Below are 27,034 nucleotides of genomic sequence, written 5' to 3' on the forward strand. Positions count from 1 at the left end.
GGCAAACGTTAGCCAGGGATGTGAGGGTTTATGTCTCCTCCTGTTCGGTGTGCGCCCAGTGTAAGGCGCCCAGACATCTACCCAGGGGTAAGTTACAACCCCTGCCCGTTCCACAACGACCCTGGTCTCACCTCTCGGTGGACTTTGTTACAGACCTTCCCCCCTCTTAGGGGAATACCACCATACTGGTCGTTGTGGATCGGTTCTCTAAAGCCTGTCGTCTTCTCCCAATGCCAGGTCTTCCCACCGCCTTGCAGACCGCTGAGGCACTATTCACCCACGTCTTCCGGCATTACGGGGTACCCGAGGATATAGTGTCTGATCGAGGTCCCCAGTTCACCTCCCGAGTCTGGAGAGCGTTCATGGAGCGCCTGGGGGTCTCGGTGAGCCTTACCTCGGGGTACCACCCGGAGAGTAATGGGCAGGTAGAACGTGTGAACCAGGATGTGGGTAGGTTTCTGAGGTCGTATTGCCAGGGCCGGCCGGAGGAGTGGGCGAGGTATATTCCCTGGGCAGAGATGGCCCAGAATTCTCTTCGCCACTCCTCCACCAACCTAACCCCTTTCCAATGTGTGTTAGGTTACCAGCCGGTTCTGGCACCGTGGCATCAGAGCCAGATCGAGGCCCCTGCGGTGGTTGAGTGGGTAGGGCGCTCGGAGGAGACATGGAACGCTGCACACGTCCATCTGCAGTGGGCCATCCGTCGACAGAAAGCGAGCGCCGATCTCCACCGCAGTGAGGGGCCGGTGTACGCACCTGGAGATCGAGTCTGGCTCTCGACCAGAAACCTACCCCTCCGCCTGCCCTGCCGGAAGCTGGGTCGGCGGTTTGTAGGGCCCTTTAAAGTCCTGAGGAGATTGAACGAGGTGTGTTACAGGTTACTACTACCTATTGAGTATAAGAATATTAACCCCTCGTTCCATGTGTCTCTTCTCAGGCCGGTGGTAGCTGGTCCACTCCAGGAAGGTGAGATAGAAGAGACTCCTCCGCCCCCATTGGACATCGAGGGGGCTCCGGCGTACACAGTTCGGTCCATCTTGGATTCGAGACGTCGGATGGGGGGTCTCCAATATCTTGTGGAGTGGGAGGGGTACGGCCTGAAGGAGCGGTGCTGGGTGCCGAGGAGGGACATCCTAGACCCGTCTCTCCTGACTGAGTTCCACCGTAGTCACCCTACGCGCCCTGCACCGCGTCCTCCTGGTCGTCCCCGAGGCCGGGGTCGGCGCACGGCTGGAGCAGCGCGTCAAGGGGGGGTACTGTCACGGAATCTGCCGAGGCTGCTCCTCCTCCTTGCTCGGGCAGGTTTCGGCGGTCGTCGTCCCCGGAAAACTAGCTACCACCGTTGTATGTTTCTATGTTCATTTGCTTTTGTCTGATTTGTTGTACACCTGTGGTTAGTTAGCGTTGATTATGTGTCCTATAAGTTCTCGTTTTGTTAGTCTTGTGTTGTGTGTTATTTAGCTTCCTGTCTTCGTGTCTGTATTGGTTTTCCCTCCTTGGGTTTTAGGAGAGGTTTTTCGCACTTGTTGTGCGCGTTAGTAATTTTCCTGTTCATTTTACGCCTGTGTGCGTATCGCTCATCTCCGGGCACTTTTGCTCGTATTGATTCACTAAAGACTGTTGAACGAAGCTTCTGTGTCCTGCGCCTGATTCCCGCACCTTCCACATACAGCACTCCTGACAGTTCTTTAATCCATTTAGAAAGAAAGGAAAAACCCTCACTCACTGAAATATTCTTTACTTTTTAATGGATTATTTTTTAGCAGCAGAGGTCAAAACAAACACGCATTTCTGCGACAGCCTTCATCAGCCTTTGGAGAACAATAGACATCCACCCATATTTATAGATGACTTCACATTGTAGTACTGCTTTCATTTTTCACAATCATTATTTTCATTCATTATTTACATTCTACTGTGTTCCACAAGAGCTTCAAAATAGGAAGCAACCTAACAGGAGTTCATCATTGAGGCATCTAGGGCTCTCTGTCTGTAAGACATGGATATAATATGATTCTCTCTGTAACAGCAATTCTTCTCAATCACCTCCTCTCTTAAGTGGCTGTACAACTTCTAAGCCCTGAAACCTCAGTTGGCACAGATCATGTCTGAAAGTTACAAATGCACAAATATCAAACCCCCAAGAAATGCTAACCTCTCACCATTACAATAAGAGGGAAGGTTAGGATTTTTTGGGGGTATGATATTTATGCCTCTGTAACTTTCTCACTTATAATTATTCACTGTCACGTCTCCTGCTGTTGCTCCCCTCCGGCGCTCTGATTCGCCGGTCTACTGAGCCACCGGTCTGAGCGCACTACCTCGGCAACACCGGAATGGAAACCCAACGCACCCTAATCACCTCCAGTGCACCTGCACCTCATCATCTCATCACCACCCCTATATAGCCCTGGACTGTTCAGTGTTGTGTTGTGTGTGACTGTTAGTGTCTTGTCATGTACTCACTCTTTGTTGTTCTCTTGCTCAGTTTTAAGTAAACCTTTACATTGTTTATATCTGCGTCCTGCCTCTTCGTATCCTCAGTACTCGTCACAGAATCACACACCAATCACAAAGATGGATGCAGCAGGTAATCCTCCTGGAGTTTCCCAGAGCCTCGACCAGCACCAGCAGCAGATTACCCAGCTGAACGCCGCCATGCAGGAAGTGCTCTAAACGCTGCTTAAACTGATCATCGCTCCGGTTCCACCTCAGGGAGCGGTGAGTGCATCCAGTCCACCTCCTCCCGTGGTATCACCAACGTCTGAGGGACCCATCGACCTGCCTGGAGCGCTATGACGGGAAAACGACGAAATGTAGAGGCTTCCTGCTACAGGTTTCAATGTATCTGGTGCGTCAGCATGGGGCATCTCCATTGGACCAAGCCAGGATAGCGCTGATGATTTCGCTACTGAAGGGAAAGGCGCTGGATTGGGCCACGGCAGTCTGGGAAGGAGGTGAGGCCGCGGCGCTTCCCTACTCCACCTTCCTCGCTCGTTTCAGGGCAGTGTTCGATCATCCCACTGAGGGAAAGGACGGGGGTGAACGTCTCCTTCGGCTACAACAGGGAGAGGGGGCCGCGTACGAGTACGCCCTGAGCTTTCGCAAGGTGGTGGCATCTTCCGGCTGGAATGAGATGCTCTGCGCACGGCCTTCAGGAGAAGCTTACGGGAGGACATCACGACGGAACTCGCATGTCGGGACGATGAGATGGACCTTAACACCCTCATCGCCACGTCCATTCGTCTTGACGACATGTTGAGAGACCGACGGCTTTCCCAACACCTCCCGGAGCCTCGACGCTCACCCCATCTGAGCTATGGAAGCCGCCCTCCTCCGAGTCCTCACCCATGGAGGTGGGCAGCACCCCCTACACCACCACGGACCACAGATATCCTGGCGGCTCCCTATCTAGGCGGTATGACTCCCGTCGCCGCTCCGTGAGTGTTCCGTCATCACGTGTCACCAAACAATTGTTTTTAGTTCCCCTAATGGTGAATGGTTCTTCCTTCTTTTCCCTTTCCACGGCAATGATAGATTCCAGATAAGCGGGGAACCTTATAGATAGGGAGCTGGTCACTGAATGGGGGTTGCCCACCGTGCCACTGCCTTCTCCGCTACACGTCACCTCGCTGGACAATAAACCACTTGGATCAGGCACCATTACGCAAGTCACTCTCCCCACCACCATCACCATTCCCACACTACCGGAGCACCACGAGGAGCTGTCCTTCCACATCGTCACGTCACTCCTTCACCGGATCGTCTTGGGACTGCCCTGGCTCAGACTACACAAACGCACCATCAATTGGATCACCAAGAGTATCACAGCCTGGTCCCCCTCATGCCGGAGGACCTGCCTGCCGGTGGTTTGTTGTTCCACGTCAGTGGAGAGCCCGGAGTCCGCCCTCCAGCCCAACATTCCACGTGAGTACGCAGATCTCTCCGATGTCTTCTCTGCCTCCAAGGTAAGGCTGTAGCAGCCTACGAACTGCTCCCAGACTTACTTATTGCTGTTCACTGGACCTTATGATCACTCAGCTACACAGCTGATGCCTGCTGGACTGTTCCTTTACACGGTACCCCATCCTGTTTATCTGTTTAGCCTCAGCCCAAACTTTCGTCGCCATTACCAGTTGTTGTCTTAGCCCTCTCGAATAACACCTGTGATTGTGTTATGCCTCTCTTCCATGTCAATATGCCTAGCCTATTGCTGTTTCTGTTAGTTCTTATTGTACTATTTCACTGTAGAGCCCCCAGTCCAGCTCAACCTGCCTCAGATAGCTCCTTTGTCCCACCCCCCCATACACGCGGAGACCGGCTCAATCGGTACCTCCAGTGATGCTATCTCTTTCATCGTTACCCAATGCTTAGGTGTACCTCCACTGTACTCATATCCTTCCATATCCTTGTCTGTACATAATGACCTGAATCTATTCTACAACGCCCGGAAATCTGCCCCTTTTATTCTCTGTACCCAACGCACTAGAAGACCAGTTCTTAAAGCTTTCTTTCAAAAATTAGCCGCCGAAATTTTCGCAACCCCTATTACTAGCCTGTTCAACCTTTCTTTCGTATCGTCTGAGATCCCCAGAGATTGGAAAGCTGCCGCGGTCATCCCCCTCTTCAAAGGGGGTGACACTCTAGATCCAAACTGTTACAGACCTATATCCATCCTGCCCTGCCTTTCGAAAGTATTTGATAGACAAGTTAACAAACAGATCACTGACCATTTCGAATCCCACCGTACCTTCTCTGCTATGCAATCTGGTATACGAGCTGGTCATGGGTGCACCTCAGCCACGCTCAAGGTCCTAAACGATATAATAACCGCGATCGATAAAAGACAGTACTGTGCAGCAGTCTTCTTCGACCTGGCCAAGGATTTTGACTCTGTCAACCACCGCATTCTTATTGGCAGATTAAATAGCCTTGGTTTCTCTAATGACTGCCTCGCCTGGTTCACCAACTACTTCTCAGATAGAGTTCAATGCGTCAAATCGGAGGGCCTGTTGTCTGGACCTCTGGCCGTCTCTATGGGGGTGCCACAGGGTTCAATTCTCGGGCTGACTCTATTCTCTGTGTATATCAATGATGGATCGAGAGGTCCAGGGGTAGCCAGGTGGAAAGCATGGCCAGCCGTAGAAAAATGCTTATTGAAATTCTCGATTATCGTAGATTTATCGGTGGTGATAGTGTTTCCTAGGATCCACCTCTACGCAGACGACACCATTTTGTATACATCTGGCCCTTCATTGGACACTGTGTTAACAAACCTCCAAACGAGCTTCAACGCCATACAACACTCCTTCCGTGGCCTCCAACTGCTCTTAAACGCTAGTAAAACTAAATGCATGCTCTTCAATCGAATGCGCTTGCATCCGCCCTCCCGACTAGAATCACTACTCTCGGCGGGTCTGACTTAGAATATGTGGACAACTACAAATACCTAGGTGTCTGGTTAGACCGTAACCTCTCCTTCCAGACTCACATTAAGCATCTCCAATCCAAAGTTAAATCTAGAATCGGCTTCCTATTTCGCAACAAAGCCTCCTTCACTCATGCTGCTAAACATGCCCTCGTAAAACTGACTATCCTACCGATCCTTGACTTCGGCGATGTCATTTACAAAATAGCTTCCAACACTCTACTCAGCAAATTGGATGTAGTCTATCACAGTGCCATCCGTTTTGTCACCAAAGCCCCATATACTACTCACCATTGTGACCTGTACGCTCTCGTTGGCTGGCCCTCACTACATATTCGTTGCCAAACCCACTGGCTCAAGGTCATCTATAAACCACTTCTAGGCAAATCCCTGCCTTATCTAAGCTCAATGGTCACCATAGCAACACCCACCCGTAGTATGCGTTCCAGCAGGTATATCTCACTGGTCATCCCCAAAGCCAACACCTCCTTTGGCCACCATTCCTTCCAGTTCTCTGTTGCAAATTACTGGAATGAACTGCAAAAATCTCTGAAGCTGGAGACACTTGTCTCCCTCACTAACTTTAAGCATCAGTTGTCAGAGCAGCTTACCGATCACTGCATCTGTACACAGCCCATCTGTAATTAGCCCAACCAACTACCTCATCCTCATATTGTTATTTACATTGTTATTTATTTTGCTCATTTGCACCCCAGTATCTCTATTTGCACATCATCTTCTGCACATATATCACTCCAGTGTTAATACTAAATTGTAATTATTTTGCACTATTGCCTATTTATTGCCTTACCTCCATAACTTACTATATTTGCACACACTGTATATAGATTTTCTATTGTGTTATTGACTGTACGTTTTGTTTATTCCATATGTAACTCTGTGTTGTTGTTTTTTATCGCACTGCTTTGCTTTATCTTGGCCAGGTCGCAGTTGTAAATGAGAACATGTTCTCAACTGGCTTACCTGGTTAAATAAAGGTGAAATAAATAAAAAGTGTCTCCCTCCTCACAGGCCCTGGGATTGCGCCATTGACCTGCTGGAGGGACAACACCCCCCAAAGAGTCGCATTTACTCCTTCTCCATATTGGAGACTGAGTCCATGGAGAAGTATGTGGCGGAGGCCCTGAAACAGGGGTTCATCAGACACTCTACCTCTCCTGCCTCCGCCAGCTTCTTCTTCGTGGCCAAAAAAGACGGAGGACTGAGGCCGTGCATTGACTACCGGGGGCTGAACGCAGTCACCACCAAGTACCGGTACCCCTCCCTCTGGTTCTGTCAGCCATCGAGCAGCTGCGAGGGGCCCGGTACTTTACCAAGTTGGACCTGAGGAGTGCCTACAACCTGATCCGAATCTGGGAAGGAGACGAGTGGAAGACTGCATTCAGCACTACCTCAGGCCACTATGAATACTGCGTCATGCCCTACGGCCTCGCCAACGCACCTTCCGTGTTCCAGTCCTTCATCAATGACGTGTTCCGAGACATGCTGAGTAGACAGGTGGTGGTGTACATCGACGATATCCTGATCTACTCGGCTACGTTCGAGGAGCAAGTCAGGGACGTCAGAGCGGTCCTACTCCGCCTCCGGGAACACAGCCTGTTGGTGAAGGGGGAGAAATGCGAATTCCACCAACAGGCCATCTCTTTCCTGGGATACAGGATCAGTCCTCAGGGGGTGTTCATGGAAAGAGCGAAGACGGACGCCGTTTCATCAGGTCCTTCAGCTCCATAGCCGCCCCGCTCACCTTTCTCCTTAAGGGGGGGGCCTCAGAAGCTGGCCTGGAAACCTGAGGCTGACGCTGCCTTCAAGAGGCTGAAGGAGAGGTTCCTCACAGCGCCCCTTCTAAAAAACCCAGATCCAGCTCGTCCTTTCATCCTGGAGGTGGACACATCTGAGGAGGGCGTGGTTGGGGTCCTCTCCCAGCGGCAAGTTAAGCCAGAGAAAATGTATCCCTGTGCATTTTTCTTGAACAATCTTACCCTGCAGAGAAGAACTATGGAGTTGGAAACAGGGAGCTGTTGGCGGTGGTCCTCGCTCTGGAGGAATGGAAGGCGCAGTCAATCCATTCCAGATTCTCACTGACCACCGGAATTTGGAGAACATACGGGCAGTGAAACGGATGAACTCTCGTCAAGCCGGGTGGTCCCAATTTCTTACTCACTTTCAGTTTATTCTGTCCTACCGCCCAGGATACAAGAATGTGAAAGCCGACGCACTCTCCAGGATGCACCATACCGGAGAACGGAAGGATCTGGGGAGTCGTATCCTGCCTCCGTCTCTCATCGGGGCACCTGTCATTTGGGATGTGGACAAATATATCCGCCTGTCGGCTCAGGAGGACCCAGCGCCTGCCAACGCCCCTCCGGGGCGCGTGTATGTACCCACCAGGGTCCGTGACTGCCTGCTGATCTGGGCGCACACCAACCTTACGGCAGGGCACTCCTACCTTCTCTCTCACAAAAATACTGGTGGCCCACCTTGGCTACTGATGTCTCCCGCTATATCAACTCCTGTTCCATGTGTCCAAACTGTCAGGACCGGCAGGGTGAGTGGGCGAGGTTTCTTTTCTGGGGGCAGAATATGCCCAGAACTACCTTGTTCACTCCTCCACGGGGCTCACTCCCTTCCAGTGCATCCTGGGGTACTAGCCGGCCCTGGCCCCTTGGACACCCAGCCAGACCAATGCGCCCGCTGTCGACGAGTGGTTCCGCAGGGTCGGACGCGGGGGGGGGGGTACTGTCACATCTTCTCCCGTTGGTCCCCTCCGGCGCTCTGATTTGTCGGTCTACTGAGCCACCAGTCTGAGCATACCACCTTGGCTTCACCGGAATGGTAACCAAGCGCACCATAATCACCTCCAGCGCACCTGCACCTCATCATCTCATCACCACCCCTATATAGCCCTGGACTGTTCAGTGTTGTGTTGTGTGTGTGATTGTTAGTGTCTTGTCGTGTACTGGCTCTTTGTTGTTCTGTTGCTCAGTTTTAAGTAAACCTTTACATTGTTGATTCCTGCTGCAGCGGGAGAGCTGGGGGCCAGAGGGAGGTTCTGGGGGTCAGCGGGAGAGCTGGGGGCCAGAGGGAGGGTCTGGGGGTCAGAGGGAGGGTCTGGGGGCCAGAGGGAAGGTCTGGGGGCCAGAGGGAGGGTCTGGGGGTCAGAGGGAAGGTCTGGGGGTCAGAGGGAGGGTCTGGGGGCCAGAGGGAGGGTCTGGGGGCCAGAGGGAAGGTCTGGGGGTCAGAGGGAGGTTCTGGGGGTCAGCGGGAGAGCTGGGTGCCAGAGGGAGGGTCTGGGGGTCAGAGGGAGGGTCTGGGGGTCAGAGGGAGGGTCTGGGGGCCAGAGGGAGGGTCTGGGGGTCAGCGGGAGGGTCTGGGGGTCAGAGGGAGGGTCTGGGGGCCAGAGGGAGGGTCTGGGGGTCAGCGGGAGGGTCTGGGGGTCAGAGGGAGAGCTGGGTGTTCAGAGGGGATCAGAAGGAGGGTCTGGGGATCAGAGGGGGTCAGAGGAAGGATCTGGGGATCAGAGGGAGGTTCTGCTCTTCAAGACCAGCAGCTGACCGCACATCACCACAGCCAGACTATCAGACCAACCATAGGCTACCAGGCCGTTTAGCACTCGACTAATGCATCATAAACCACCGGAACATCAGAACATTGGCCCTCCGGGAACAGAGAGTCTTTGAGTATTTTATCAAAGCACAGATCCTGATGTGAACACAGAAAGGAAGACAGGCAGGCTGACAGACAGGAAGACAGGCAAGCAGGAAGACAGGTAGTCAGACAGGAAGACAGCCAGACAGGTAGTCAGACAGGAAGACAGCCAGTCAGGAAGACAGGCAGACAGGAAGACAGGTAGTCAGGAAGACAGGCAGACAGGCAGTCAGGAAGACAGTCAGGCAGTTAGGAAGACATGCAGGCAGGCAGACAGACAGACAGGCAGTCAGGAAGACATGCAGGCAGGCAGATCATATGAGCACTGACCACCACAGTATGATACAAACCAACTGGTCTGCTAACGCGTCGTAAGCTAGCTGCAGGAACACACAATGTCCCGACATGACTTCTGGTTCAAATGCTATGGTCTGATTCAAATGTTATGGTTTGGTTCAAATGTTATGGTCTGGTTCAAATGCTATTTTGCTCACTGCATGTGCTTTTAAGAGAAAGATGGAGCGCCCATAGGTGCAATTTTACACAAACACAGATCTGGAATGTATTCAATGGTGAGGAGAAAAGGGCTGGTGCATTGTGCCCCCCTGTCTCTTTCCCTCTCCCTCCCTCCCTCCCTTACCCCTGCCCCCCCACCTTCCCTGTGGATCAGTCGCTCTGTCGCTCTGTTTCTCTCTCCCCGTCTCTCTCTTCCCAACTCCCTCTCTTCCCGTCTCTCTCTCCTCGTCTCTCTCTCTTCCCGTCTCTCTCTCTCCCCGTCTCTCTCTCTCCCCGTCTCTCTCTCCCCGTCTCTCTCTCTTCCCGTTTCTCTCTCTCCCCGTCTCTCTCTCCCCATCTCTCTCTCCCCGTCTCTCTCTCTTCCCGTCTCTCTCTCCTCGTCTATCTCTCTTCCCGTCTCTCTCTCTCGCCCGTCTCTCTCTCGCCCGTCTCTCTCTCTCCCATTCTCTCTCTCCCCGTCTCTCTCTGTCCCCGTCTCTCTCTCTCTCTTCCCTCTCTTTTTTCTTCTTCTTATGTCTATCTACTTCTGCCCAGTAAGGAAGGAAGGGTGACAATAAACAGTGTGATTCCAACTGCTGTCTTCCATCATTTTCTGGCACTGCCTTACCCACACGGAATAACAAACACCAGCAAACAATTCAGCTCTATGCTACCCTATTTGTTATACAGTGCCCTAAAGTGCCCTATGGGGCCTGGTAAAAAATAATGCACTATAAAGGCAACAGGGTGCCATTTGGGACGCATCCTAACTATCTGAGAGCAGATCTCTGTGTTGTCAGATATAGTGATAGAGCAGAAGTGGGTATGGAGAGAGATGGGGGGAGATATGACAGACACACACATTTCACTGTACTTGTGCTTGTGATATTACCACATGAAACACAATTTAAAAAATATATATTTTGATTTTGTTTTTGTGAAATGACACACAGCTACTAACAGGAGAAATACCATTCAAGGACAATGCAGGAGATTATCCATGTTCAAACATTTCTGTCAACACACAATCTAGACTCCCACTGTGCTTCACTTTTCAAAAGGCTCCAAATGTCTACCATCTTTACTTTCTCCCAGACTCTCACTGATTCACTACTACTCCAAACGAGCTGAAAAAGAAACGGAACAAAAAAACAATCCAAATTGGAAAAGTGTATCTGAGTACATTTATATAACCAACCTCATTTTATTATTTGAAGAGACTTGGGGGGATAAAATACACTAAACCTACAACAAAAAAGTTGAATGATGTAGCATGTGAATGGTTCAGCCTAACTGTCACGCCCTGGCTCTGGGGACTCTTAAATGTTGAGCCAGGGTGTGGAGTTTCTATGTCATATTTTCTATGTTGTGTTTTCTAGATCGTGTAGATCTATGTTGGCCAGGGTGGTTCCCAATCAGAGGCAGTTGTAGCTCGTTGTCTCTGATTGGGGACAATACTTAGGCAGCCTGTTTGGCACTAGTCGGTGTGGGATCTTGTTCCGTTAAGGTTTGTTTTGTGTAACCTTGGACTTCATGTTTCGTTTGTTTGTTGTTTTGTCGTTAGTTAAGTACTTAATAAAATGTACGCTTATCACGCTGTGCCTTGGTCCGTCTCATCAGTAAACGATCGCGACAGAAGATCCCACCAAAAGAGGACCAAGCAGCGTGTCCAGGAACAGACAGCCTGGACCTGGGAGGAGATCCTGGACGGGAAGGGATCCTGGACTTGGGAGGAGATTCAGGCCGGAATGGATCGCCGTCCTTGGGAGGAGACTGTGGAGGCGCGCTATAGAGAGGAGCAGCGGCAACGCAGAGGGTACCGGCCGAGGAGGAAGCCCGAGAGACAGCCTCAATAAAAAAAAATTGGGGGGCTAAAAGGGTGGTTGGCGGAGCCTAGGGTTAGAGCAGAGCCAACTCCCCGTACTCAGGCTAGGAAGCGTGTGACTGGGCAGGCTCCGTGTTATGCGGAGCCACGTACTGTGCCGCGAGTGTTCCGGCACAGTCCTGTACGTCCTGTGCTAGCACCACGCACGTGTCGTGCAAAGATGGGCATTCAGCCAGGACGGGGTGTGCCGGCTCAACGCTCGTGGTCTCCAGTACGCTCCTCGCGCCAAGCCAGTGGTGCGCGTCGCCAGCCCGGTCCAGCCCGTTCCTGCTCCCCGCACCAAGCCAGTGGTGCGCGTCGTCAGCCCGGTCCGGCCCGTTCCTGCTCCCCGCACCAAGCCAGTGGTGCGCGTCGTCAGCCCGGTCCGGCCCATTCCTGCTCCCCGCACCAAGCCAGTGGTGCGCGTCGTCAGCCCGGACCGGCCCGTTCCTGCTCCCCGCACCAAGCCTGTGGTGCGTGTGTCCAGTCCGGCACGGCCCGTGCCTCTTCCACCGGTGCCTGGTCCGGCACCGGTCAGCTGCTCCACTCCGGAGCCAGAGCAATCCGCTCCACCGGGGTCCGGTCCAACTCCTGTCAGCGGATCCACTCCGGAGCCAGAGCAATCCGCTCCACCGGTGCCCAGTCCAGCTCCGGCCAGCGGCTCCAGTCCGGAGCCTGTACAGATCGATCCACCGTCGTCGGGTCCAGCTCCAGTCAGCGGTGCCAGACCAGACCAGGGGCGCAACGGGGAGGTGGAGAGAAAGTGGTGGTCGCGCCCGGAGCCGGATCCACCTCCGAGGCGGAATGCCCACCCGGCCCCTACCCTGTTGTGTTTGTGTGGCGCGGTCGCAGTCCGCGCCTTTGGGGGGGGGGGGGGGTACTGTCACGCCCTGGCTCTGGGGACTCTTAAATGTTGAGCCAGGGTGTGGAGTTTCTATGTCATATTTTCTATGTTGTGTTTTCTAGATCGTGTAGATCTATGTTGGCCAGGGTGGTTCCCAATCAGAGGCAGCTGTAGCTTGTTGTCTCTGATTGGGGACCATACTTAGGCAGCCTGTTTGGCACTAGTCGGTGTGGGATCTTGTTCCGTTAAGGTTTGTTTTGTGTAACCTAGGACTTCACGTTTCGTTTGTTTGTTGTTTTGTCGTTAGTTAAGTACTTAATAAAATGTTCGCTTATCACGCTGCGCCTTGATTCGTCTCATCAGTAAACGATCGTGACACTAACACTCTCTTTGAAGAGCAGCAGCCCACCCACTTTGGAGGGGTGATAAGGACAGATTGTGATACTTTAACTAAAGTAAGTATATGACTATCGCTATGTGCTTTGATGTGTCAGAGAGGCTGAGAACCATTTTCATTCTGTGGATAGAACACCCCCATAAAAGTCCCATTGTGACATCACCACACCTACACTGTGACATCATCACACCTGTGTTGGCATATCACTTCCTTTGTGGGTTTGACTCAAGTGTCGGGAGGGCATTTAAGGGTTCCTGTGTACTGCATGAGATCACACGTCCCCACATTTACCCTCTCCTCTTCCTCTCCTCCAAACACTGTCTCCCTCTCTCCTCTTTCAATTGAGTCTTCACAGCCTGAGTCTGGATGTTTGTGGTGTATATTAGAGATCTGCCGAGTAGTCGGACAAAACAAGTATCGTAATGGATATGGGCAATTTTCTAGATCCGATTATGATCAGAGTATTTTTTGTAATTATCCGTGATCTGAAAGAAATGTACTTTTCGGATGCCAGCACGCATCTTTCTCAGTCAGTCAAGTGAGGTGCTAAGTGGTCTAAATAAATAAACTGGCTAGTTTGCCTGTCTGTAAAGAAAAGGGTGTGCTGTACATTGATCCTGCTGCTCTGATTGGAAAAAGTGAACCTGTATATCTCTGTCCACTCACTTCATAATTTCACCCGATCACTTTCACTTCTCTGTTTCGGTCTGATCATTCAGAATGCTGCTACCTCTTGTTAGCCAGCTACTATGATAAATGGCAAGGACGCTTGCTATCAAGCTATCAACGTGCATAATATCTAACAAGCGGGGTGAGGGTAGGGAAAAAGATAAAACGCAGACGCGCATTCTGACAGATAGCAAACTTGTCTGCCTGCTGCAAGTTGAGGACGCACAGACACAGGTCAGACACAGGTCAGACACAGGTCAGACACAGGTCAGACACAGATAAGACACAGGTCAGACACAGATAAGACACAGATCAGACACAGATCAGACACACACCCCTCCACGGCTCCTAACCTGCAGCTTGTTTGGCCTACAAACGTGCAGGGAGATAGGTAGCCTATTTTGCCAACATCTACGTACAGTGAGGGAAAAAAGTATTTGATCCCCTGCTGATTTTGTAAGTTTGCCCACTGACAAATACATTTTCAGTCTATAATTTTAATGGTAGGTTTATTTGAACAGTGAGAGACAGAATAACAACAACAAAATCCAGAAAAACGCATGTCAGAAATGTTATAAATTGATTTGCATTTTAATGAGGGAAATAAGTATTTGACCCCCTCTCAATCAGAAAGATTTCTGGCTCCCAGGTGTCTTTTATACAGGTAATAAACTGAGATTAGGAGCACACTCTTAAAGGGAGTGTTCCAAATCTCAGTTTGTTACCTGTATAAAAGACACCTGTCCACAGAAGCAATCAATCAATCAGATTCCAAACTCTCCACCATGGCCAAGACCAAAGAGCTCTCCAAGGATGTCAGGGACAAGATTGTAGACCTACACAAGGCTGGAATGGGCTACAAGACCATCGCCAAGCAGCTTGGTGAGAAGGTGACAACAGTTAGTACGATTATTCGCAAATGGAAGAAACACAAAATAACTGTCAATCTCCCTCGGCCTGGACTCCATGCAAGATCTCACCTTGTGGAGTTGCAATGATCATGAGAACGGTGAGGAATCAGCCCAGAACTACACGGGAGGATCTTGTCAATGATCTCAAGGCATCTGGGACCATAGTCACCAAGAAAACAATTGGTAACACACTACGCCGTGAAGGACTGAAATCCTGCAGCACCCGCAAGGTCCCCCTGCTCAAGAAAGCACATATACAGGCCCGTCTGAAGTTTGCCAATGAACATCTGAATGATTCAGAGGAGAACTGGGTGAAAGTGTTGTGGTCAGATGAGACCAAAATGGAACTCTTTGGCATCAACTCAACTCGCCGTGTTTGGAGGAGGAGGAATGCTGCCTATGACCCAAAGAACACCATCCCCACCGTCAAACATGGAGGTGGAAACATTATGCTTTGGGGGTGTTTTTCTGCTAAGGGGACAGGACAACTTCACCGCATCAAAGGGACGATGGACGGGGCCATGTACCGTCAAATTTTAGGTGAGAACCTCCTTCCCTCAGGCAGGGCATTGAAAATGGGTCGTGGATGGGTATTCCAGCATGACAATGACCCAAAACACACGGCCAAGGCAACAAAGGAGTGGCTCAAGAAGAAGCACATTAAGGTCCTGGAGTGGCCTAGCCAGTCTCCAAACCTTAATCCCATAGAAAATCTGTGGAGGGAGCTGAAAGTTCGAGTTGCCAAACGTCAGCCTCGAAACCTTAATGACTTGGAGAAGATCTGCAAAGAGGAGTGGGACAAAATCTCTCCTGAGATGTGTGCAAACCTGGTGGCCAACTACAAGAAACGTCTGACATCTGTGATTACCAACAAGGGTTTTGCCACCAAGTACTAAATCAGGTTTTGCAGAGGGGTCAAATACTTGTTTCCCTCATTAAAATGCAAATCAATTGATAACATTTTTGACATGCGTATTTCTGGATTTTGTTGTTGTTATTCTGTCTCTCACTGTTCAAATAAACCTACCATTAAAATTATGGACTGATCATGTCTTTGTCAGTGGGCAAACTTACAAAATCAGCAGGGGATCAAATACTTTTTTCCCTCACGGTAGGTATATTAAAACATTCAATATTTTTCTATCACGAGTATAATCTGATCCGATCCGACTATCAACTGTCAATTTACGGATACGATTACGAGTATGGCCATGTCGGCACACCCCTAGTGTACGTATATGATAACAACTACTAACCAAGTGACTATCATTTCTTGGCTAAAGGAATGATCTGCATTGATTGATGGGGAAACAGTGGAGGAAGGTTACATAAATTAAACTCAATTGAGTAAACAGTAACTCCAACTGGTGGCATTAGACGAAACAGGTTCACGGATTGGGTGACAGTAGAATTGTCAGGCCCTATTAAAAGCACTACTACGATATAGCCCAGTATAGATACAACAGCAAACATAAGACGAGTCAAGAACAGAAAACCGGCCCGTTTTAGACAAACAGCTGACTGAATACCTGGCGTTTAGATAACAAAGAAAAGGACAGCGCAGTTGAGACTGTCTCCATGGCAACAGTGCCTCTTTACAATGACATGATGAAACTTTGAAATATTTGACACTTGTTGTAGCAAGGTGTTGTTGCAAACGAGTATCATGAAATACATTAACCAAAAACAGGCACACTTTGTAACAGATCCGTCTCGTCGCAAGTCCTTAGCTAAGATTTGACATGTTGAAATTTGGAAACTCCAGCAGCCGACATTGTCAGGGTTGAGTGTAGAGGGAACGTGGAATCACACGCAGGACACAGAGATTCAAAAAACAGATGTCTTTAGTGAAGTCCGACAGTACAAGCCAACACGGCAACAGGCCACAGGCGAAACATACGCACACTGGAAATGTCCAAAGTAAATGCGCACAACGTGCAGGACTCTCTTAAACAAAACGAAATACAGAGAGCACAGAACAGCGGACCAACAACAACACGTGACATCGAACAATTACACACAACACCTGACCAAACACAAGATAACTAAATAGGGTGCCTAATGAACACTTAACAATGAACAGGTGTAACAAACAGACAAAACCAATCTAACATGAAACATCGAACGGTGGCAGCTAGTACTCCGGAGACGACGACCGCCGAAGCCTGCCCGAACAAGGAGAAGGAGCCGCCTCGGCCGAAACCGTGACAGACATGAGATGTTCTAAAACTAGACTGTTCAGATTAAGCAAACTTCTTTATAAAACTGCATTATTCTGTCTCGTCTCGGATGTTGTATCTGAACTGGGCTTATGAATGCAATCCATCTGTATTAATGCATCATTATGACAGTTATGAGAAAATACTGTATGGATGACATACTTGTGGTGGCTGGCTTGTAGCTCGCCCAGAAGATGATTATTGAACCACTGGTCAAAACCACTGTTGTCACATAGCTCTTATGTAGCAGGCCCCACTGCATTGTACACTGTGGTCAGATAGGGGTGGAAATGAGAGCCTTTCAACAATGGCATACTGTTACGACTGAAAGATGCCATCTTTTTCTATTTGCTTGCCATCAGATATCCAATAGGCTGGGCCGGCCATCTTTGATTTTGTCATTTATATTGAATAGCTCCCTACAGAGCCAGTATTATTATTCACTGAATAGAATTTAACTGAATAGAATGCGCTGTGGTTTTGACCCTTCTCATAAACAGCCTGAATGTTCCCTTCATTTTCCCACATAAAGCCAGATTGGTGTGATTACGACGCAGGGCATATGGAAGAAAACAGAAACACAATTAGTTGTGATTCAGCCGTGTTGTACTACTGTTTTCATCCATAAAGTCCATTTGAGTAACACTGAAGGGCCCACTGAAACTAGACGTGGAGTTTATAGTGTGAGAAACAGTCAACCATAAACAATGGGGCCAGCCGATGACAACACAGTGTTGGTGGGTGGTACAAACGATGTCATTAGCAGCACTGGAAGGACCTGTGGTGTGCTAACAACCACAGAGGGATACAGTCTGACTAAGGAGTGATCAAACTAGAGGTGGTGGAGCGAGAGGGGGGGGGGGGGGGGGTAAGGGGAGAAAGTGTGGGATGGTGAACTAAAAAGAGACTGATAAAGAGAGACAAAAGGAGAGAGTGATATGGTTTTATAGTCTCTCTAGGGAGTGCTGTAATCACTGGAGGTAGGGAAAAGGAACATCAGTGTCCCCTGCATATGACTCATCTAAAGACAGTAGTATGGACATAGTGTGGAGCCATTAGTGCTTTTTGAGGTATGTACGGTTTGGGTTCGATTATTAAAAAATAATCACGGTTTTTCGATTTCGGTTTCAATTATTTGGGTTGAATGCTGTAACAACACAGGATAAAACAATCAATAAAAGTCCAATGCTAGTAGTGACTGCCCATTACTGCTTATTTATTCACATTACTTTACTTTAATAAAATATGTAAGTTTTTGTGTATATTACATTTGTTTTATTTGATTACTTTATTATTTCATTCCAAGTCATCTCATCTCTATAGAGCTGCTGACAATGCTGTCTGACAAAATCACAATTTTCTAGTTCTTCAATGTAAATAAGGCATACTTTTATGACTGCTGAATACCAACTATCAATCACTTAGATCCTGTATTTTCAGATAGAGATACCTTGCGAAGCAACAACTGCTCTCTATATCCCTTCATGATCCCGCATCTTCTGTCTCTTCTGTAACAGGCGTAAAAGAAACACAGACCAGACAAGTAGATGTGCAATGGATTACAGTCATGTGTGCATTGAGCTCACAGAAAATAAAAAATAAAAATGGAATTCAAATAATTGAACCGACATTGGTCAATTAGTTGTTCAAAAACCAAAAAATAACCGAGATTTCGGTTAATCGCTCAGCACTAAAAGACTGTGTTCCAAAACACTACAGTATGTAAAGGTCCAGTAAAGACCCAGTGGTGAAACATATCTCCCAAAATGTTCCAGTTTAAACTTGTTTTTTAACTCATACTGGGACCTACTAAGGATCCAGCCAGATGGATGGTATACACAGGTTCAGTATGTGGTTTAGCAACAAAACCGATGCGTTCACATCTTCGGGGCAAAACAGACAGGGTCGGCTTAGAATCATCGGATTATTAACAACATGTAAACTATATTTCATCTTCAAATATTTATTGAAAATAAATACATTTGCACAATAGCACTTGTTGTCTCTCAAATACATTGTTACAGTTGTTAGTTAGCTAGCTAGCTAATTTTAGCCATATTATCATAGATGTGACATCAGTCAAAACATATCAAAACAAGATATGGTATCAAGAAATGTAAGAACAACATACAACTAGCTGAAAAATAGCCATCTACGATTCCCCACACGGCAGCTTCTTGTTGCTAGCAGTTCATTTGAAAAATGTATTTAATTATTCCACTAAAACTGTCTGGCTAGTTAGCTAACAAACATATTGTGCATATAATCTTCAAATTAATTGTTTTACACACTATCTTATCACAGCGCTGGCTGACCATGGCTGACCTCCTGTACTCCCCCGTTCACCCACAACTGTGTTGCCGCGCACGACTCTAACACCATCATCAAGTTTGCTGACGACATGACGGTGATAGGACTGATCACCGACGACGATGAGGCAGCCTATAGGGAGGAGTTCAGAGACCTGGCAGTGTCAACGTCAGCAAGACAAAGGAGCAGATGGTGGACTACAGGAAATGGAGGGTCGAGCACGCCCCCATCCACATTGATGGGACTGTAGTGGAGCTGGTTGAAAGCTTCAAGTTCCTCGTTGTCCACATCACTAAGGAAAAAACATGGTCCACACACACCCACACAGTTGCGAATAGGGCACGTCAGTGCCTCTTCCCCCTCAGGAGGCTGAAAAGATTTGGCATGGGTCCTCAGATCCTCCAAGTTATAAAGCTGCATCATTGAGAGCATCTTGACTGGCTACATCACCGCTTGGTATGGCAACTGCAAAGCACCCGACCACAAGGGGCTACAGAGGGTGGTGAGCACGGCCCAGTACATCTCTGGGGCCAAGCTCCCTGCCATCCAGAACCTCTACACCAGGCGGTGTCAGAGGAAGGCCCAAAAAGTTGTCAAAGACTCCAGCCACCCAAGCCATAGACTGTTCTCTCTGCTACTGCAATGCAATTGGTACCAGTGCACCAAATCTGGAAGCAACAGGACCCTGAACAGCTTCTACCCCCAAGCCATAAGACTGCGAAACAAGTGTTGTAACGAGAGCCCACGAGTGAAGTCACGCACCCTCAGTTGGGGTGGTGGTAAACAGATATTCCCTGTGCAGCATCAACCCTCCCTATCACAGAGACAAACTCCTGTTCCTTCCTTTCTCCTTTTTACGACTCTGAGTGACCCTTATGAACTCCATTTGTTACTAGGAATGACCAGCCAGGCTTTTGAACAAGGAAAATGGCGCTAATAGCTCCAGGACATTTACACACGTTTTCTGAACAATGTATCAAATTAAAGAACTCATCACATGTTGATATACTGTAACTTGAAGAATAATGTGATAATTTTCTCCTGATTCTTCAATGTCATTAAAATAGGTATAATTGGTATTTGCTGTAACATGGAGGGGGGTAACATGGAGGGGGGTAACATGGAGGGGTCTAACGTGGAGGGTGTGTATTTCACCAAATGCATGTTTTAAACCTACAGGCTAGGTATTTCATTCTAGGGACTGTTGAACTGTTTTCTATACAGTAGAAACATCCTGTGTACATTTATGAGGAAATCTCAGGTTCGCCTCAACGGACATGGATGTGCTGAATTCTCAGAATCAACTGGCGGTCCCGTGCCACCCTGTCCGGCCTATCAGACCCTGCCCTCTGTGAGTATCCCTATAAATTACAGGACTTGCTGACAGACGTCAGATCAAGTTTAATCACGGTACGGCCACACAATGAGGAATGAATGACCAAACTCTCCTCGGAAACCAAACACCAATCGATAAAGACCTATCCCAAAGCAATCATCCCAGAGGTGTTCCTGCAGGAACGCACTGTTTGCATTCGAGACTAATAGAATGAGCAATCCATCACGGCTGGGAACAGAGGAAGAATACACTGCATGGAAGAGCTCTCACAGACTTTACGTTCTTGGACTGAGAACTGAGATGGAGAGAGAGAGACTTGGACAACATGCCTATCCTAACAGAATCCAACTGGGCAGGCAACATACCCTGGTTGTCCTGTAGCTCAGTTGGTAGAGCATGGCGCTTGCAATGCCAGGGTTGTGGGTTCGTTTCCCACGGGGGGCCAGTATGAAAAATTTATGCACTCACTAACTGTAAGCCACTCTGGATAAGAGCGTCTGCTAAATGACCAAAATGTAAATCAGAGAGACCGTAACAAGAGATCAGAGAATCTGTAACAAGAAACCATTATTACCCACCTGCATCCTTCATCAGCAGCTTAACAGGGTCCTCCACATTGGTTGGTCCTGCAATCACACACATACATCAAATAAAATGTACACACAAATGACAATAAACTGTACCACTGAAAATGATGGAATATCCCATGTCTGATATGCTGACTGAGACAGACACATCGTTATCCAGTCTGCCCCTCTCACTTACACCGCTGTTGTTGGCGCCTGAGTGGCTTCTCACAATCGATATTTGGCTTTCAGCTAAAATTGAATTTTCCAATTTCTCCTCAATCCGACAGTCCCTATAGTACAACTCTGTGAGAGGAGAACACTGGACACCCTAGACAACTATCTCTGGGAACAACTGATCAACTGATCACTTACACAGGCCTGTGTCACAGGGGGAATCTCATATTGTAATCTAAAGAATGTGGTTCTAAAGACTGTTGAATGGATGAATGGTTCAGCACATTCTGAGCCGTTTAAGTGGAGATCTCTACAACCAAGGCTGTGGCTGGACAAGGCCAGGTTAGGAAATAATCAGAAAATAGTTTTGTGAAAACATGTTTTACTTCACCTTTATTTAAACAGGATGTCCTATTGAGATCAGAATACCCTTTTCCCCAAAGGATTGTCTTAGAGGACAATACAATGACGGACTTACCTTGTAGATTCTGCACCATCTCCAGTAGTACTCCAGGAGTCTGGGGGAGGTCAATGGACTATTGGCAGGGGAGGTCAGACAGACACACTCCACACTGGGTGTCACTCACAGGGTTAAAGGTTAATCAAAACCTATACAGAACCTGCCAAGCTTTATTAGATCAAGACACAAACACAACCCACCCATTCAGTATGTTCTACTCCCACAGGGGGCAACAACATTGACATGATCAATACCTGTGGTAATCAATAACCAGGTGTTAGTATTGCTGCCCATGACAGGCCATTGATACTAAATAGTGACACAGCTCCTTACTGGAACACTGTGGAGAGATCAGTGGGGAGGAGACAGCTCATTACAGGAACATTGTGGAGAGATCAGTGGGGAGGAGACAGCTCATTACAGGAACACTGTGGAAAGGTCAGAGGGGAGGAGACAGCTCATTACAGGAACACTGTGGAGAGGTCAGAGGGGAGGAGACACCAAGGACACACACTGTACTGGGAAGGTATATCTATTTTCCTCCCAGCAGACACACAGCACGCTTTGGTGTGGACACCACATTCTCAAGCTGTGGACATGCATGTCCAGTTTTCCCTGACCACGTGGCCTGATCAGGACAAATTCCTGGCCCTAGTTTTCAGTGTCTGTGTAGTTGAAAACCAAGCAAGATTGACGAAGGAGCGGCGGTAGCAGATTAGGGTGTTGTGCATTAGTTGTGATTGGGTGCACCAAACCGGAGAGTGTGGGTATCCTCACCCAGACAAATTAATGTATTTCAAATTGGGACCATCTTGGGAATTGGGAGTCACTTAAAAGGAGTCTGCACTAATGACATCATCCACTGTGACCTCATAGGTTGGCTTCACTACACTGGTATACTTCAAAGAAGTGTGGATCCTTAACCAGAGAGCCATGGAAGTAAGCAGAGTGGGACTTAACGGAGACAGATGGAAGATTAGAGCAAGACAGATGGAGAGAGGAAGAGAAGGAGGGAGGGAGGGAGGGTGACAGGGAGGGAGGGAGGGAGGGAGGGTGACAGATAGGGAGGGAGAGGAGCATGATGGCGGTAGGGAGATTATACAGGCAGCAGCCAAAACATCACAAAGCTTACCCCGCCACTAAAACATCCTCCCTGTGCCATATCACCCACTGGTCATAACTAACGTACATGTACATAATAGTACAACACATGTCCTTGTATCTACTGAATACTATGAGTGCAGACCTCTCCTTTTTCTAATCATTGCCTGTTTTTGGTTGAGAGTAATGAACTGTGGAGGCTGCTGAAGGGAGGACGGCTCATAATAATGGCTGAAACGGAGCCAATGGAATGGCATCAAACCATGTGTTTGATGTATTTGATACCATTCCACCAATTCCGCTCCAGTCATTACCACGAGCTCATCCTCCCCAATTAAGGTGCCGCCAACCTCCTGTGGTACTGAACAGGTGTAATGCTAATCAATAGCACTGCACTGACAGGATACCTTGTTACTGGGTTTTTGGGCGACAGAAAACAGTTCAGGCTCGCACACATCGCACCAAATGTGGATCTAGCTTCCGTCTGCTGATCGTAGGGACCACCCGCCCGCTAGTTTTGTTTAAGACGACTGAAATATTTGTCTTCCTTTTCCTGCATGACAGATCAACTAAAGACTACTCTCGCTCTTCCCTCTGGACTGGGAGAGCGTTGTTGCTCTTCTGTGTGAAGAATGCCGAGGGTAACGGAGCGTGTGGTTCTCCTTCTGCTAACATCATTCATCACTGGCTACCGCTAGAGAAACTCTCTCACCTGTACATCCTTATCCTATTACACTTACGGACTCACAAATCTCTAGGACTTCTCTGGTTCCTGGTTGTATGTGGATGTGCTGTGGTATCGCTGTACCTCAGTCAAGGACTCCCAAACAATACAGGGGAAGAGGGATATGATGAAATGGAGGGAAAATAATTAGCTTCAGTGTGACTGTAAATATAATGTTGAAATCAATCAGCATGGCTGTTAGTGAGAGCAGTGGCAGGTAGATCAGGGCTGCTTCTAAGGCTTGCCTGCGGTGAGCAAGTCAGTCTGTCTGTCTTGTCTTTGTGCACTGACGTCTACAGATGTGGTAGAATATATTGGCTCTCTTGCACTTTACAATGGAGTGCAATGGAGCAGAATGTTCTGTTTTTTCTTTTCTAAACTGATTGAATTGCACCTGCAACTTATCACAGGTTAAATAAATTACAGTAAACGAGAATCATTGCCTCCAACCTCCAACTGTGTGTGTGTATGTTTGACATTCACTCACCCATAGAGTGTATTTCCAGGAGTCACCCACTGTTTCTTCAACAGCTGTCAATACAAAACAGAGCAACTATGAGATGAGGAGAAGAAGAGACAAAACAAGCTTGAGAAGCTTGAGAAGAGAAGGTGTGTGTCCACACCTTCAGATGGACACATTACCAGACTTAACATGAGGAGAGAAGAGCTGGCAAGGTGACAGGGAAACACGTTAGTAGCAGCATGTATTTGTGAGCGTACCGATGCTCTCGGGGTCCTCCTCCCACATGGCCAGCGCTTCCTCTGTCAACAGGAAGTAGTGGGAGACGAGACGCCGTCCAATCTCCGTGAGGGTGAGGTGTGTGAAGAACGCCATCTTGTTCTTGTGGGCATCCAGACTCTCCGGCTTGCTGTCTGAGAGGTGAACGAGACAGCAGGTTAGAACATGCACTCACACAGGTGCACACACACTATTCAAAACTAACCACAACCTTCAACAACAAGACCAACTCTCGACAGCTCAGAGAGAAATGTAACTATGCTAACAGTGCTTTGCACATCCAACCTTGCACTCTACCCATCTGTCTGTCTGTCTGTCTGTCTGTCTGTCTGTCTGTCTGTCTGTCTGTCTGACAGGTGGCTATTCATCAATAAGTTAACGAGCTGCTGAGTAGCACATTAGAGTCGCTATTTGTAAGTCGCTCTGGAGAAGAGCGTCTGCTAAATGACGTAAATGTAAATGTAAATTAGAGGCAAGTTGGGGGGGGGGGGGGGGGGGATAGAGAAGAAACGAGAGAGGGGGAAAGAAGGGGAAGACATGAAAGAGAGAAACGGAGAAGGCAGAAAAAAATAGGAAAAAAGAGAGTGAGGAAGAAAAGGAGAAGGGGTAAGGAAAAGGTGGCAGAAAAGGAGAAGGGTAAGGAGAGGTGGCAGAAAAGGAGAAAGGTAAGGAGAGGTGGCAGAAAAGGAGAAGGGTAGGGAGAATGTGGCAGAAAATGAGAAGGGTAAGGAGAAGGTGGTAGAAAAGGAGAAGGGTAAGGAGAAGCTGACATAAAAGGAGAAGGGTAAGGAGCAGGTGGCAGAAAAGGAAAATGGTAAGGAGAAGGTGGCAAAAAAGGAGAAGGGTAAGGAGAAGGTGGCAGAAAAGGAGAAGGGTAGGGAGAAGGTGGCAGAAGAGGAGAAGGGTAAGGAGGAGGTGGCAGGAAAGGAGAAGGGTAAGAAGCAGGTGGCAGAAAAGGAGAAGGGTAGGAAAAAGGTGGCAGAAGAGGAGAAGGTGGCAGAAAATGAGAAGGGTAGGGAGAAGGTGGCAGAAGAGGAGAAGGGTAAGGAGAAGGTGGCAGAATAGGAGAAGGGTAAGGAGCAGGTGGCAGAAAAGGAGAAGGGTAAGGAGAAGGTAGCAGAATAGGACAAGGGTAAGAAGAAGATTACAGAAAAGAAAAAGGGAAGGCAGAGAACTGATTTCTTTTAAAGAAAGCGAGATAACAAAAAAGACAGGATGGGCGGAGAATAGACGAAGGCAGAAAGAGAAAGGATGGTAAAACAGGAGAGAGAAAAAGGAGATGGTAAGGCAGATGTTGAATCATTGGAGCTAGGATATCAGTCTGTCAGCAGTGCCTGGTTTCCTGGCCGTGAAGTGATAGGCCACACAAGCTCTGAGAACGGGACCGCCGAGTGCTGAAGCTCGTAAAAATTGTCCTCGGTTGCAACACTCACTGCCGAATCCCAAACTGCCTCTGAAAGCAACATCAGCACAAGAACTGTTCGTCGGGAGCTTCATGAAATGGGTTTCCATGGCCGAGCAGTAGCACACAAGCTTAAGATCACCATGCGCAATGCCAAGCGTTGGCTGGAGTGGTGTAAAGCTCGCCGCCATTGGACTCTGGAGCAGTGGAAACATGTTCTCTGGAGTGACTAATCACGCTTCCCCATCTGGCAGTCCGACGGACGAATCTGGCTTTGGCGGATGCAAGGAAAACGCTACCTGCCCGAATGCATAGTGCCAACTGTAATGTTTGGTGGAGGAGGAATAATGGTCTGGGGCTGTTTTTCATGGTCCCAGCTAGGCCCCTTAGTTCCAGTGAAGGGAAATCTTAATGCTACAGAATACAAGGACATTCTAGACGATTCTGTATTTCAAACTTCATGGCAACAGTTTGGGGAAGGCCCTTTCCTGTTTCAGCATGACAATGCCCCGTGCACAAAGCGAGGTCCATATAGTCATGGTTTGTTGAGATCGGTGTGGAAGAACTTGACTGGCCTGCACAGAGCCCTGACCTCAACCCCATCGAACACCTTTGGGATGAATTGATACGCTGACTGCGAGCCAAGCCTAATCACCCAACATCAGTGCCCGACCTCACTAATGCTTGTGTGTCTGAATGGAAGCAAGTGACCACAGCAATGTTCCAACATCTAGTGGAAAGCCTTCTCAGAAGAGTGGAGGCTGTTATAGCAGCAAAGGAGGGACCAACTCCATATTAATGCCCATGATGTTCGACGAGTAGGTGTCCATATACTTTTGGTAATGTAGTGTACATAAGAGCAATACATAATATGGCAGGTAGGACAAGTGTACATCGCACTTTCCCTCATCTCTTGTCTACATAAAATGCATCACTTGGGGCTTTATATGAAGACACCCCACTGATCATCACTGTCAGACCACATCTGAGTCCATCTCCCTGCCCGGCAGCAGGGAGCAGGGGAGGGAGAAGAGAGGGAGGAATTAAGGTTAAGTATCCACTGCTCTTGTCTGTGTAATTGTCACGGAATCAGCCGAGGCTGCTCCTCCTCCTTGCTCGGGCAGGCTTCGGCGTTCGTCGTCCCCGGAGTACTAGCTGCCACCGATCTATGTTTCTGTGTTTTACTTGTTTTGTCTTGATTGTGTACACCTGTTTCCTATTATGTTGTATTGTATTCCCTATTTAACCCTCTGTCGTTCATTGTGTGTTGTGTGTGAATGTTCTCGTCATTTTCGGTAGTTGCTAGTGTGCGGGTATTCCCCTCCCTGTTTGGAGGTTGTTTTGTATTCTGGTTACTTTGTTAGTATAGTATTGTTTCCAGTAGCTCGGTGTCCTGCGTTTGACTTCGCCTACCGCATTCACGTCGCACTTTGACAGTAATACAATCACAACAGAGCTCCAGTAGACAGGAGAGAGACAGAGGCTTTGAAATCATAATGCACTTCACTATGGATGGACATTCTAAATCAGCCTTGTTTATAACTACAACACACAATCTAGAAGAGTGAATGAATCAACCACCTGGGAGAAGAGGGCCTTTGTTTGTCTAATGAAGTGGACTAATAAAGGCAGTGCTGTGTCACCAATGACTCCCTCTGCCAATCAAAATGCATTTCTATAAAAACACTCAATATGCTGTGCTGTGGCCTGTAAAATAAAACACCCT

At 48.4% G+C, this 27,034-nt stretch overlaps 1 pseudogene across 1 annotated transcript in view; it reads right to left on the reverse strand.

The window, feature by feature from the left end:
- Positions 1–21,587, reverse strand: part of LOC311144391 (importin-11-like) — a 305,649-nt pseudogene extending 284,062 nt beyond the window's left edge. The window contains exons 1-4 of the transcript in view: positions 21,543–21,587; positions 21,361–21,418; positions 20,718–20,765; positions 16,656–16,761 (exon numbers count right to left, since the gene is read on the reverse strand). The product of the transcript in view is annotated as an importin-11-like (transcript). The remainder of the gene's footprint in view (positions 1–16,655; positions 16,762–20,717; positions 20,766–21,360; positions 21,419–21,542) is intronic.
- Positions 21,588–27,034: the final 5,447 nt, after the last annotated feature.

This window comes from Coregonus lavaretus (assembly GCF_964263955.1).
Source record: "Coregonus lavaretus genome assembly, chromosome: 17".
Lineage (NCBI taxonomy): Eukaryota > Metazoa > Chordata > Actinopteri > Salmoniformes > Salmonidae > Coregonus > Coregonus lavaretus.